Source organism: Canis aureus, chromosome 32 (assembly GCF_053574225.1).
Source record: "Canis aureus isolate CA01 chromosome 32, VMU_Caureus_v.1.0, whole genome shotgun sequence".
NCBI classification, from domain to species: domain Eukaryota; kingdom Metazoa; phylum Chordata; class Mammalia; order Carnivora; family Canidae; genus Canis; species Canis aureus.
Genome location: NC_135642.1, coordinates 39,862,570 through 39,878,445, shown reverse-complemented (window position 1 = coordinate 39,878,445; position 15,876 = coordinate 39,862,570). Strand labels below are relative to the sequence as shown.

General features: G+C 43.9%; 1 protein-coding gene and 1 pseudogene across 2 annotated transcripts in view; one reads left to right on the top strand and one right to left on the bottom strand.

Annotated features, from left to right (window-relative positions):
* The window catches only part of THSD4 (thrombospondin type 1 domain containing 4), a 573,677-nt gene that overhangs the window by 276,481 nt on the left and 281,320 nt on the right, over nucleotides 1–15,876 (bottom strand). The gene's annotated exons all lie outside the window — the stretch shown is intronic.
* LOC144302899 (microtubule-associated protein RP/EB family member 1 pseudogene) lies at nucleotides 5,646–6,472 on the top strand (annotated as a pseudogene).

Below are 15,876 nucleotides of genomic sequence, written 5' to 3'. Positions count from 1 at the left end.
GTCTACAAGCATGAAATCTTTACAACAATCCTTTAATGTGGATACTACTATTATCACCACGTGACGGAGCAGGAGAGGTCACCTGGTCACTGGTTACGTGGTGAGACAGTGACCAAGCCAGGACTCAAACCCGCTGTGTCTGACTCCAGAGCCCAGGCTCCAAACCACCACACATATGGTTTCATGGAGCCAACGTTATAGAGCACTATGGATTATCTGACTCGAGTCCTCGTGACAACAGTGAAAGGAAAGCCTGAAGCTCCCCCCCTTTATAAATGAGGACACCGAGAAATAGTTTAGGGGACTTGCCTAAGGTCACATACTTAGTATGTGGTTCGGGCAGTGTTTAAAGCTAGGTGCGTCTTCTGGCCACCAGACCAAACTTCTCCCTTCATGTTGCAAAAGGCAAATATTTGGCTGACATCAGACAAAGTGAGACGAGGGTGAGGTTGAAGTGGGGAACAGAGAGCGGTGGCCTAGAAGGCCCCAGGAGAGCATTCTGTCTGTGTGAGACCAGGAGGTCACCTCAGGGCTGGCCTGGGTGAGCAAGAGGGACCACTCAAGAGGTGAGAGTGGTATGGCCTGCTCTCAAGAGAGAAAACAGAAAGGATTAAACACGCTTACCATCTCAGAGGAGGCAGGACATTCACGGACTCTGTCTTCCCTTGCCCCTTCCTCCATGGGTCTGATTTTTGGATACTTCTATCTACTTGCCCTACTGTTTGGTTCTGGACCCCATCATGCAGACAGCCAGTATGCTCATGCTCAGGGCCAGCTGGCATGGGAGCCAGGGGCCAGGATGAGCCACGGGGGAACAGCCAGAGAAGGACTCGGGGCTGGAGAGCGGAGGAGGGCAACAAAGTCTGGGAACCACAGCCCAGGAAGGGGAGGGACCACTCTGGAGATGTCAAGGCCCAAGGGCTTATCCCCACACCAGCAAGTTCTTTCTGGTTTGGCCCATAATGTGTTCTTCACTTAGCAAAAAACTCAAAAGTAAATGTTAAAATAAAATAAATAGCCTGATAACTTTAAAGACACGGTCAAACTTCTGAACTGGGTAAGAGTTTAATATTTTTTTTAATTTTTATTTATTTATGATAGTCACAGAGAGAGAGAGAGAGAGAGAGAGAGAGAGGCAGAGACAGACACAGGCAGAGGGAGAAGCAGGCTCCATGCACCGGGAGCCCGATGTGGGATTCGATCCCGGGTCTCCAGGATCGCACCCTGGGCCAAAGGCAGGCGCCAAATCGCTGCGCCACCCAGGGATCCCCTGGGTAAGAGTTTAAAGTCCTGACACAACCACTTGTTAGCTTTGTGACCTGGAGCAAGTGACTAAATCTCTGTGACTTGGCTTCCTCATCTATGAAATGGGAGTAATAGTAGTCCCTACCTAATGATGAGGCTATTATGAAAATTGAACGAGTCAGTCCATATAAAATACTTAGGCTGGCACTTGGCCCCCTGCTGTGCGAATATTAGTAACTGCTGTCTTCTAGTTGTGGTTACAGATTGAGTTTTAAAATATCTTTAAAAAAAAAATCTTTATATTGGGGCCCCCAGTGGCTCAGTTGGTTAAGCGTCTGACTTACAATTTCAGGTCAGGTCATGATCTCAGGGTTAGAAGACTGAGCCCTATGTCGGGTTCCCTGCTCAGTGGGGAGTCCACTTGAGATTCTCTCTCTCTCTCTCTCTCTCTCTCTCTCCCCCTCTGTCTCTTCCCCCACTCTAAAACAAACAAATAAATCTTTAAAAACAAAATAAAATATCTTTACATTGAGATGACTGGAGCGCAGCATTCACTAGGCTCGAAGTAGTGAACCTCCAACAAAGAAATCAAAATTTTCAGTTTCACTGGTGACTCTGGGTGGGAAGTGGATAGAACACTAACAAATTTCCAGAGCCTATTCCATAAACTGTAGATGCAAATCATCTTACATCAAAGCTCTGAGTTTTCATAAATTATGAATCACTTCTGGAAGAAAAAAATTTTACTCAAAAACTACCTTAAAGACTACAAAGTCTTTAAGTTGGGGGACCTCCCATACCTGCTGCCTAAACATGTGAAGATGTTTCATGCCTTGACACCTTTGGGCCAGTCGCTTTCTCTGCCCTAAGGCCTCCATCTCTACCTCCACAGGCCTATCATGGGACAGAAGATAACCAGGTTATGAATTTACTACCTTCCTTCCCAAAGAGGGCAGTCTTCCAAAGATAGATTTGATGCAGATGTGTTGAGCATACAGTGAATACATATCCAGCTAAACATATTCATATGGGTGCTATTTAGTAGAGAAATATTGGGCCTTGCTTTGCTGGGCCTTGCTTTGCTGGAAGGGGGCTATCCGAAGAAGCTGGTGGGTAGCTTCTCAGCTTTGAAACCAGCCACCTGTGTGTGTGTGTGTGTGTGTGTGTGTGTGTGTGTGTGTGTACCTGCAGCGTATGGGAGAGCTGCACCAAGGACAACCTGTGTTGCTCTTTCCTTCTTCACTATGGCTGTGGACCTGTGAACCTGCTGTTGCATTCTGAGAACTGGTAGATCTGTACCTATGTCCTAAGTCAGCTGGAACTGTGATGTATGTGCACAGATCAGGCTTATGTCTGCATCCCAAAGAACCCTACCTGTACAGACCCATGACAGCCTCATGGGGCCAGGGCAATGCAGGAAAAAGATGATCTGCATCTTTTTCATGCAGGAAAAAGATGAAAAAAAAAAAAAGTCTCATACTGAGGACAACAAAACTTCCCTGCCATTCTCAGACTTCTTTAATGTGAGACAGAAACAGATTCTTTTAAACCACTGCAGTTATTTTTGTTTTATCATTTTGTTTTATTTTTTGTTATTTGTTCTATTAGAGTTGAATTGAATGTAATGGGGAATAAGAAAAAGGGAGTGGAATATGGGGTTGAGCCAGTGAAGGCTATTGAACCTATGGCCACTCACTTGTTAAAGTCACTTCTCATGATCATCCTACTCTTAATCCTAGTCTTCAACTGAAGACTAATTTTTAGTTAGTCGGTTCCTGGAGAGTAAAGGTATGCCATGTGGATTTTTGTGGAAACTTGGTTGGGGGCTTGACTAATGAGGACAGAACCCAAGGGAGCACATGAGGATGTGGAAGTGCAGAGGTAGAAGCATGGAAAAAGCCCTGGAAGTCTCTGGAAATTGTGGGAAATGCTTTGGCATCTTTAGGGCTTTTCATTTGCATTTTGTAAGATTCCTTGGGGGGTTATTAGGGACTCTGGATTATGGGCCGGGTAAGGAAGCTGCCTTCGTTGAGTCCAGAGGACCTCAAAGCATTAGGGCCAGAGGCCAAAGAGCTCATTTCCAGTCTTGTGTAGCTGACACGGACCTGGGTGGGGTAAGGGGGCAGGGCTGCGAGAGAAGCAGAGGTCATGTCACCACAGGCCTCAGATTTCATCTTAATGGCAATGAGGGTGGAGTCCCTGCAGGTTTAATCCGAGGAGTCTGAGATCAGCGTTGCCTTCTGGAAGGAGAGCCCTGGCTGCAGCACAGAAAGCGGATCAGCGAGCGCCAGCACGAAGCAGGGAGGTGGCTCCCAAGCCACTGCTACAACCTAAACAAGAGGTAATGCTGGCTTCTCCAAGGGGCCCGGAAATAGAGCAGCATTTGAGAGAGACCCAGAGAGCAGAAAAAAACACTTGGAAGAGGAAGATGAAGGAAACTCAGGGAGTGTCTACCTGGAGGTTTCTGCCTCAGGGCAGAGAAGGGACATGACCTTTTTGACCTTTGAGGGCCTCCACCTCGAGCCTTGGGGGGCCAGGAGCAGGGAGGGTCTATAGTACATCTGAGTCTGATTCTGTTTCCCTAGCCCAGTTTCTCCTTTCCAGGCCTCCACTCACCACATCTAAGCAGGAGAGGGGAAGACAAAGAGGAAGAGGAAGAACAAATATTCTTAGAATTCTCAAAGAAGGGGAGGTCTAGTCCCCTTCCCTGCATCATTTTCAGCCTGGGCCCTGCTGTCTGGACATTGCACTCTGTCGTTGGAGGAAACCTTAGCACTTACCCACCACCACCACCACCACCACCCCCAACCGAATTGCTAATAAACACTGTGAATAGGCATTCTCTTACTAGCCAGTATTTTAAAACTCATGTAAAGTGACCAAAGCATTCTTTCCAGTTCCCTTCCCACTCCAGCTGATACCCTACACTTTACAAATAAGCAAGCAACAAAGCCAGTTTGGGGAAATAACCCATTAGATTAAGCTTTTCCCAACAGGGGGGAGATGCAGCTCGCCAATGTAACTGATGACCGTTTGATTTATACATAGGTACCTTGGGTCTCAGGGATAAAAAGTCTGGGCAAATACAAATCTTAAATTTAAATGCACATCACCCAGATTTTAAATAATGAGTCTCCTTTCCTTTGGGCTCATTAAGTCCAAAGCCAAGGAGGGAGAAAATAAAACATAAATCTACCCTCTAGCTTTATAATGTAGAAAGGACTTGAAACTCCCCAAAAGGTAACAGGAACAGCTTTTAAATCCTGCCTATTTTCTGCCCCTGCCTACCCCTCACAGCCACCCTAATTAACTGCACCACTGGTGTCAGCTGGAGAACCACAGCCAAGATGTAGAAGCCCGAACAGCAGAGTTCAAAGACGGCTCATTTGTTTATAACTATTATGTAATGACGAGCAGTCACACTGAACATCCTGTGAGAGATCCCCCTCCAATTAATAAAAACCTTGTTTTCTTCAAAGTGAAATGCAAGAAGAGATTAGTACATTGGAAAATGTGTATAAACAGGCTCATTTAGTAAAGAATCACGGTGGCTAACAGCTCAGATTTCCTAGGGTTTACGCCGAGAGCTGGGAGCTTGAGTTCTCTTGCGAGTCACTCACCCACCAAGAAAAAAAATGACTCAGGTGAGGGCCACACGCAAGTACACATTTTACTTAATTCAGAAAGTTTTAAATTTTCACTTACCATTTAGAGGCCCTAACTTGACATGAAAACACATATGTTCACGTTCCTAAATAGGGAATTAAAGATTTAAGGAAGGGGGTAAAGTTTTCATCTCTTACTTCATTTTAAGGTTATTGTTTTGGAAGACCATGGAATCGATGGGAAATTGGTAGGTGGCCACCTACACAGGGCTTATGAATGAGAACGCCATGAATCTTAGGTAGAAACAGTGCGTATCTCACTCCGAAAAGAAAACACAGAGGGCAGCTCCTTGACATCAGTCTCAGTAATGATGTTTTGGATTTGATACCAAGAGTAAAGAAAGAAAAAAATAAACAACTGGGGATTGCACCAAACCAAAAAGCTTCTGCACAATAAAGGAACCATCGACACAATGAAAAGGAACCTAGGGAGTGGGAGAAAGTGTGTGCAAATCATCCATCTGATAAGTGGTTAATAGCTCAGATATATAGAGAGCTCGCACAACTCAATAGCAAGTAAACAATCATATTAAAATATGGACAGAGGAATGGAATAGACATTTTCCAAAGGAGGCATACGAATGGCCAATAAATGTGTGAAAAGATACTCAGCATCACTTATGGTTGGGGGAAATGCAAATCAAAACCCCAGTAACATATCACCTCACACCTGTTAGAATGGCTATCATCAAAAAGACAAAACGGATCACGCGGGTGGGCAGGTGGGGTCGGGCACAGGCGGTGGATGTGGTCCCGCCGAGAGCCGAAGATGGCAGTGAACGTATACTCAGCGTCTGTCACCAGTGATAACCTAAGTCGACATGACATGCTGGCCTGGATCAATGAGTCTCTGCAGCTGAATCTGACAAAGCTGTGCTCAGGGGCTGCCTATGGTCAGTTTATGGACATGATGTTCCCTGACTCCATTGCCTTGAAGAAAGTGAAATTCCAGGCTAAACTAGAGCATGAATACATCCAGAACTTCAAAATACTACAAGCAGGTTTTAAGAGAATGGGTGTTGACAAAATAATTCCTGTGGACAAATTAGTAAAAGCAAAGCTTCAGGAGAATTTTGAATTTGTTCAGTGGTTCAAGAAGTTTTTTGATGCAAACTATGACGGAAAAGACTAAGACCCTGTAGCTGTCAGACAAGGTCAAAACACTGCAGTGGCTCCCTCCCTTGTTGCTCCAGCTCTGAACAAACCGAAGAAACCTCTCAGCTCTAGCAGTGCAGCTCCACACAGGCCCATTGCAACACGCAGAACTACTGCAACCCCTAAGGCTGGCCCGGGTGTGGTGCAAAAGAATCCTGGTGTGGGCAACGGGGATGACAAAGCAGCTGAAGTGATGCAGCAGGTCAATGTATTGAAACTTACTGCTGGAGACTTGGGGAAAGAGAGAGATTTCTACTTTGGAAAGTTAAGAAACATTGATTTGCCAGGAGAACGAAGGGGAAAACAACCCTGTATTGCAGAGGATTGTGGACATTCTTTAGGCCACAGATGAAGGCTTTGTGATACCTGATGAAGGAGGCCCACAGGAGGAACAAGAAGAGTATTAACAGCCTGGAGCAGCAGAACAACATCCAAATTCTTCACTCCAAATCATGTGCTTAACTGTAAAATACCCTCTTTTATTATTCTTAGAGAACTCACTGGTTTCTTTTCATGAGCAAACAGTACCTCTTCTTAAAGTGCACTTTGCAGAAGTTTCATCCCTTTTCCAATGAGTTTGAGTTAGGAGTTTTTACCCTGTGGCAGAGCAGTATTAACATCTAGTTGGGTCCCCTGGGAAACAGAGAGGCTGACCGTGGGGCTCACCGTGTGGACACTGGTAACACTCACTGCTGGAGAAGGTGCTTTTATGTCCTACATTGAGGTGGAGTCCTCAGTAGAGAAATGTAGAGACTGATTTGAATTTTAAGCTAATGTGAAATCTTGGCAGAGAGCGTTTTAATAAATAAATGCCTTAATAGTAAAAAAAAAAAAAAGATGAAAACAAGTGTTGGTGAGGATGTGGAGTAAAGGAAACCCTTGTGCATTGTTGGTGGGAATTAGTAAACTGGCATAGCCTCTATGGAAAATAATATGGAGGTTCCTCCATATAGAAAAATAGAAATACCATGTGATTGAAGCAATTCTACTTCTAGGTATCTATCCAAAGGAAATGAAATCAATATATCAAAGAGGTCTTTACACTCCCATGTTCATGGCAGCATTATTTACAATAGCCAAGACATGGAAACAACCTAAGTGTCATGGATGGATAAATGATTAAAGAAAACTTTGTGTGTATATGTGTATACACACACCCACAGGAACATTATTCAGCCATAAAAAAGAAGGGGATCCTGTCATTAGTGACACACAGATGGTACTTGAGGGTAGTACACTAAGAGATAAACCAAAGAAAAACAAATACTGAATGCTCTCACTTTACATGTCAAACCAGAAACAAATAAACTCCCGAAGTCATAGAAACAGAGAACAAATTGGTAGTTGCCAGAGGCAGGGGTTAGAGAATGGGGGACATGGGTGAAGGCGGTCAAAGCCAGAAACTTCTAATTATATGATTAATAAGTTCTGAGGATGGAAATATACAGTGTGGTGACTATAGTCAACAATACTGTACTGTACATTTGAGAGTTGCAAAGAGAATAGATCTTAAAAGTTCTCATCACAAGAAAAAAAGTTCTAACTATGTGAGATAATGGATGTCAACTAAGCTTACTGTGACAATCATTTAATGACATATACAAATATCAACTTGTTATGTTATACACCTTAAACCAGCACAATGTTATAGGTCAGTTATACTTCAATAAAAGTGGGAAAAACAAAACAAAACGCTAAAAAAAAAAAAAAAGAAAAGAAAAGAAACAGTGTACATCTCCCAAAGCAGGGAAAATATGGCAGAGGAATTTCTGATCTAGAGAGTTTTATGTTTCAGTTTTAGAGGGGAAAACATTCAGATGACATTATATGACTACACTAGAGGACAATGAATAGGTCCCATTGACATAATGGGAAAAAAGCACTAAAGCTCTGCATTTTCCATGAAAAAATTAGAACAAGCTGAGTGTGCTACTTATAACTGAAAGGGCCTGCAAACCAAAAGACACACTGTGGGTAACACAAGGACCTTGAACTGACCCCAGGTGGTGAGTACCTTTCCATTGGTATCACCAAGAATGACGGCGGGGACTCATAACCATAAATTGGGGCGAAAAAAAATGCACAAGTAAGGGCATGAAGTCACAAAGAACGAAGAAATCACGGGCCCTATTACATAAGGGGGTATTGGCATGACCTTGCAGGAACTCCTAAGGTGGAGTACAACTGACCAGGACGGCTTGTCATAGATCCGTATCTGGGTAGGTTGGTAGGACTGACGTAGCTTGGACATAGCTTGCAAGGAACTCACATTAGGTAGTCAAAATTTGGTGATTTGAATTATGACAATCCATGAACCTGAGGATCGAAGCATGCTAGAGAACAGATGGATGAGGTGAAAAGGGGAGGATAAGATGAAACCAGGAGAGCTATAGAAGAGCAGCTGATTGGGAATTAAGAGGCTAGGATGCTAAACAGGTTTGCTACGGTTGGCCTCCTGGTCTTAAAGGGTCAGGACAAGGAGTCAATAAATAGATCCATGCTCAGGAACCTGGCAATCCCCTAGACTGATCCAGGAGTTTGCTAGTTGGGGAGCACAAGCAGAGGACAGAACAGTTCTCATCTTGCCCTATCCACTTTCTCCCTGTGGAGAGAGCAGGAGGTCACTATAACTGACAACTGTGCATGTCAGAGACCCAGAATGTATTGATTAATAAAGGCATTTGGCAAAGTCTCTCAGGAAATTCTTGTGGACAAGATGGAGAAATGCAGACCAGATGACAGTATAATTTGGGCGACTCGGGGTTGGCTGAAAAACCTATGCTCAAACAATGCTGATGGAAGGGGGAAGGGAGGTGCTAGTGACCTGCCAAATGGCTCTGTCACTGGTCCTATTCTACTCCTCATTACTAGGAGTGACTTGGATACAAAGATAGAGGGAAGGCTGACTGAAACTGCAGATGACACAAAGCTTTGAGAAACAGCTAATACAATGAAATCGAGATTTAAAGAGCTAGTAAATATCGAAATGACTTCAATAGATTGGAACAATGAGTTGGACCAACGAGATGGAAATGGATAGAGATAAATGTGAAATCTTTCATGTAGGTTCAAAAAACCAATTACATGAAGACAGGGTTGGGAAGACCTGAACTGAGAACAGTTTCCCTCAACAGAAACTGATAATCTTAGTTGATCACAGCCAAAAATAATCCAATAGTCTGACATGGCTGTAAAAAAAAAAAAAAAAGCTAATATAATCTTTAGTTACATCAGTAGAAATGTAACATCCAAATTAACTGGAAGAAACAGTCCCACTTGACTGTGTCCTGGTCAGACATCTGGACTGGCACGGTGCCTTGCCAATAGACAGCATTCAACAAATACTTGTCACACAAATGAATGGATACCACATTTTCAGATGGACCTTGAAACGAAGATGGTAAGGGATTTGGAGACTGTTTTCAGAAGAGAAGGCTGAACAAACAGGGAAATGTTTAACCTGGAAGAGACTAAGGAGACCCACATGAGAGCGGTTTTCAACTCTTTGAAAGAATTTCACATTTGGTTTTACTCCAGATGGGGAAAAATTGAAGGTCAATGGTTAGAAGATACACAGAGATAAAATTTGGCTCAAGGAGAAAATGGGAACTCTCGGACAATCAAAGGTAGTGGCGGTAAGCTTTTTCTCATCGTTGATATTAAAGCAGAAGTGGGCTGATCATCTGTTATGTCTTCAGCAGTTCAGAATATATACCTGTATACATTGGAGGTTAGGTCTAGAAGGTCTCTCAGATCTCTTCCAACTATAAGGGTATAAGAGAGATGATTCTACAATGCTGCTGGTCTTGTTTCTTTAGCTCCAAATGAGCTTCCAACTCACTGGATTGGCTTGCCAACTCCCAGAGCTTTGTGCCAGGCAGTCTTGGCTATGGATTTCAAAGCAGCAGCTAACAAAAGAACCTGGCCTACACTCTACATGGCAATCCATGAAATAGTAACTTTGTGAAAAGAGGTTCAGTTTGATTTGTTTGTTTAACTTTCTTCAATGCAAACATTAGGGAAGAAAAGGAACCTGACAGTGCCCATATGGCTTCATCGTGGTGGAAGAAAATCCTGCTTGGAAACTGTGATCACAAGTGGACTCTAACCTTGACTTTTCTGGACTGTACTTTTGTTTGTTAACAAACATCAAATGAGATGTTGGGAAGTGAATACCTCTTTTAACAGGACTCCGTGTAAGACTGATATTGTTAGATGTATTTAATACTGATGGAACCTACAGATCCCAGGAGCAACTTTTGGTTCCTTATTGGAAACGGCACTATGGGAGTTTCCCACTAAAGGGGATTGAAAGTTCTGAAAGGCTCTAGAGAAAGTGGGAACCCACCTCTAACATGGCCTCCCAGCTTACTGGTACTCACACCTTTCTGCAGTTTCCTTGCACATGGGATAAGGCTGACTAACCTGTGTAACCAGTAAGATCGTGGAAGTGTCAAGGTGTGCTTCTGAGGCTAGGGGTCGTAAAATGCAGTAGGGCTTTTACTTTGGGCTTTCTTGGATCATCTGGGAAATCCAGGGGCTATAGCGTAAAGATACCTGACAGAGGCACGTTCAATGAGGAACTGAGGCCTCCTGCCAATGACCATTATGAACTTCCTGGCCATGAGAGAGCCACCTTTTTTTTTTTTTTTTTTTTTTTAATGAGTGAGCCACCTTAGAAGCAGATCTTCTGGCCTCAGTCAAGCCTTTAGATGACAGCAAAGCCAGCTACCATCCTGCTGTCACCTCCTGACAGTTCCCAAGTCAAAAGCATCCAGTTGAGCTGCTCCTACATTCCTGACCCACAGAAACTTTGTGGGATAACGTTTTTAGTTTATTTTTATTTATTCATGATAGTCACAGAGAGAGAGAGAGGCAGAGACACAGGCAGAGGGAGAAGCAGGCTCCCCGCAGGAAGTCCGATGCAGGACTTGATCCCAGGACCTGGGACCACTACATGAGCCAAAGGCAGACGCTCAACCATTGAGCCATCTAGGCATCCCTGTGAGATAATGAATTTTATTGTTATTTTGTTATTTTTAGGTCACTAAGTTTGGAAGTAAAGTACACACAAGAGATAACCAATGCAGGGGAGTTAACACAGATCTGCAACTAATAAAACTCAGTTACTCTTTGTCACACTGAAATAATAGTGAGGGGTCTCACTAAGGGGACCAGTATGGATAAAATGAGGACCTAGGAAGCCATACAGAAGACACAGATTTCATTTGACTTTCCAGAACCTGGCACAATGATTGATTACAGAAGCATCTCTAGCAAACTGTACTCTGGTAATTTCCAGCCCCCCTCTGGCTGGGTGGCAATGACTAGACATCAGCAAGGAAAGATGACCTTAAACCCTAAAGGTGGTTGAACTATGCTCAAAGAGGGAACATTCACCATTATCATAAGGTAGCTTTTACTATTTTCACTACAGGAACAGCCACCAGCTCTGTGAGAGAAAGTCCAGAACTCAGAGAATGGAAAACGTCAGTCACTTTAAAGGTTCAGGATAAATCAACTCCCACTGGGTCATCGGCATGGCTGTCAGAGTCTGATGTGAGCTCAAGACCTGTGGAGCCTCAACCACGCTGTTTCCACAATGTGCAAATATGTCCATATTGCCTTCCAGCCCTGCTGACAGGCATAATAAATCCAACGGGGAATGTACGCTCATCCATTAATTTGGGCAGAACAGGCATGAAACGTAAGTGCCTTTTAATATACCATTTGATCTACTCCTGAGGTTATCTGGGGTCAATGCCATGCTTAAAAAGTAGGAAACTCATATTTCTTCTTCTCCTTGCTTATCTACCTCTCTCTTTTTAAATTAAATGCTGGTGGGTGATTTATTTCAATTAGCATGAGTCGGCTCAGAACTACTGGACCAGAGTTTCAACCTCGTAGCCATTCCCTCAGGGAATCCTTTGGGAATGTGCTCAAGAACGAAAATTATCATAGGTATCGTGGGCCACAGAGATCAAGGGATAGAGAGGGGAGCGCTCCAGAGAAGCACAAAAAGGGGCACTCCCTATAGGAGAGACATCAGTGTGGCTGGAGGTACAAACGTGGAGGCAGGCCCAGAGGTAGACACTCTGAGGCTACAAAAGGTATGCTGGAGGGGCACCTGGATGGGTCAGTCAGTTACACATCCGACTCTTGATTTTGGCTCAGGTCAGGATCTCAGGGGGGTGAGATCGAGCCCTACGTTGGGCTCTGCACTCAGGGTGGCGTCTGCTTGTCCCTCTCCCTCTGCTCCTCATCCTGCTCACTTGCTCTCTCTCTTTCTCTTCAATCAATCAATCAATCAATGAGTCTTTACCAAAAAAAAAGTAAGGCTGAGTATTGCAGTGGACGAGGTATAGATCTAGGCTGTGTGAGAATGACTACATGGACTTTAAGGACATAATTCAAAAAATAAAAATGTAAAGCTTCCTGGCCTAAATACATCTCCAGAATTCATGTATCCACCTGCCACTATCTCATTCAGCTATACATAGTGGGCTATCCCCTCACAACCCTTAAATGTTATTCTGAAATAGCACTAGTAATTATATAACTCCCTAGTTTATACACACTTGCCTCTTATATACATTTATATTTTCTTGTTAGTTCAAGGATTATGGGTGATTTTTACTTTGAGCTTACCTGTGTGTCTTTCTGAATTTTTCAAATGAGAAAGGAATCTAAATAAATAAATAATCTAAATAAATAAGTCTTGCCTCAAATAGTCTATTGTAGGCAAGACAGTCATCTTTTTGAAGAAAATCTACAGAAGAAATATTGCAAACTACTTTGAGGCAAGCAAGGTGACCTACTTTTTAAGGTCACTCACTGGTTGCTGAGTGACCAACCCAGAAGCATAGGAACCAGAGAACAAGAGAAAATGAAAAAGCCTGTTCACCACCAAAGACCCAAAGAGAGCTGACACAGGTATAGTTAGGAATCCATGAGAAACCTATCTTAAGAATCCCATCAATCACTCGAATATAATTTTCAAATGAAATACACGACACTAATGACATTATAGTTAAGGATTCAAGCAGAGAAAGTCTTATCTGAGTATCCAGCAAATGACAGATTTTGTGACCGGACTGTCTACACTTAGTACCACTATAAATAAATAGTAGAGGCAAGTTTTTTTTTCCAAAGCTCATTTTTAAAAAGTTCTGTGTATAGAAGTAAAACAAAAAGTTGCAGAGACCTCATAGGATAAGAATGACTCTCTCTCTCAGTAACATAAACGTCCTGAACAATTTTTCCAACAATGTGTAAGGATGAATAGAATATTTTCATCCCCATTATTTCTCTTTTAGAAAGTTCTAGGATGTCTAGCATTTTGAGCCATGCCAGTTACATGATCAGTTAACATTTGCATTGAGGGCATCTGGGTAGCTCAGTCAATTGTGTCTGATTCTTTTTTTTTTTTTTTTGGCTCAGGTCATGATCTCAGGGTCTTGGATCGAGCCCTGCATTGGGCTCTGTGCTGGGCACGGAGGTTGCTTGTGACTCTCCCTCTCCCTCTGCCCCTCACTCTCAAATAAATAGACAAATCTTTTTTTTTTTTTTTTTTTTTTAAAAAGAAGTCATTTGCATTAGGTGTTGTAGTTCATGAAGTACTTACTTTGAGCTAAATAGCAGCCTGAAGAAGCAGGTATAATATTTTGTAGGTGAGGAAATAGGTGTGTATAAGTCAACTAGCATTTACTGAGTGCCTAACAGGTATGTTGGACTTCACTAAATACTTTAATATTCCATCACAGGTAATCCTTTTTTTTAAGATTTTATTTATTTATTTATTCATAGAGACACAGAGAGAGAGAGAGGCAGAGACACAGGCAGAGGGAGAAGCAGGCTCCACACAGGGAGCCCAACGTGAGACTCGATCCTGGGCCTCCAGGATCACACCCCGGGCTGCAGGCGGTGCTAAACCGCTGCGCCACCAGGGCTGCCCCATCACAGGTAGTCCTAATGAAGTCTTGTTTTTTTAAAAAATTTTTTTCAATTTTTTTTTTATTTATGATAGTCAGAGAGAGAGAGAGAGAGAGGCAGAGACACAGGCAGAGGAAGAAGCAGGCTCCATGCACCGGGAGCCCAACGTGGGACTCGATCCGGGGTCTCCAGGCAGGCGCTAAACCGCTGCGCCACCCAGGGATCCCCTGAAGTCTTGTTTTTAAAATTCATTATCCTCATTTTATGGATAAGGAAACTAAAGTTTAGAAAGGGTATGTTGCCCGTGATAATATTGCTATAAATATACTAAAATACAAGCGAAGACAAAGTGTAAAATGTTAACCTTCTGACTCAAAACTCTAGGCTCTTTCCACTATATAATGATAGATACACAAATTAAATTTCCATGTGTATTCGTATCATAAAATCCTTGTTCAAAGCCTATGGGAGTTTTGGCAAGTCAATGAATTTCTCTGAGCTTCAGTGTGATCATCTGTGAAAGAGAAATACTGATGGAATTATAACAATTTACCCATGGTCATTAAAAAGTTAAATTAACGCATATGCAAAAGAGATCTATCTTAACAAAACCAGATTTTCACAGCATTGTCTCACTTTTGATCATTCATCCCAGCACTAGAAAAGCCCAGATACCCTCTGGTAGAGGATTCTGGTAGCTGCAGATACCACAGAATCCCTGAACTCATTTGTTCATTCAGTGCCTATATACCAGGCTCTGTAATGGTACAAGGACCTAATAGGGAGCCAGACCAACAAAGACCCTGCATGCCTGGGGCTCACGTGCTGGCGGGGATGACAGACCATAAACATATGACCCAATCAATACTGTCATCTCAGGTAACAGCGCTATGGAGAAAACGAGGCAGTAAGCATGGTACGGGGGGGCGGGGGGTAGAGTGGAATGAGGCTGGCGGGAGGACCCTTTGCAAGGAGTGTGATGAAGCCAAGGACTGAGCCCTGCAGACATCGCAGAGCAAGTGCTGTAGGCGGGAGTCACAGCAAGTGTCTAGGCCCTGAGGTGGGCAGAGCATGGCAAGACCCCAGACCAGAAGGCAGGGGTGGTGGAGGCAGAGTGAGAGCAGGGGACAGGAGGGTAAAGTGGGGGGACGGGGCGGACTGCAGACCAGCAGTGGTCCATGGCTGGGAGTTTCTTCCAGGGGATGAGTCTCCACTTTCTGCCCCCAGACTGAACGCCGTACAGGCTGGAAACACGGGTACACCATTGCTCCCAGGCCAGCTCCTGCAGAGGTCGAGGTGGCATTCCACACCCCCCACCCCGGCCTTCAGCCTTGTCCAAGGGATGTCCAGGAGGTCCTCTCCTCATCCACTGCTGTCCTGCCGCCCCATCTCACCCCAACTCCCTTTCAAATTCTAATGAGGGCTTGTTGGGCAAATATTGGGGAACAGCACAGCCTCTGGATGGGGCTCCTGGACCCAGAAGGCTGCCGCAGATGAGGTGTGATTCCTGCCTCGGCCGCCAACCGGGTCCAACTCCTCATGTGCATCAGGTTCCCTGTGCGTAAACTGGGGGGGGGGTCCTGATGGAACCTGCTTGGCAGTGAGCTTTAGTTAGAGCCCCTCGCTCACCTCCACTGCGCGTGCCACAGTGCTAGTCCCTTCCGGTCCAGCAAGCATAATCATTTCAGCATTTTCCCTATCTTAATGACACTGTCAGGCAGCTCCTTTATGCTACTGGCAAAAAAAAAATTCTCTCTGGAAATGGAAGAAATTATGTAGGAAAAAGAAAGGCATAAGATTGCCTTAAAATCTGAGCTGAAAGGGAATACACAGGCTGGCATATATACGGATAAACATGGCACGCTGCCTTGGCACTGCC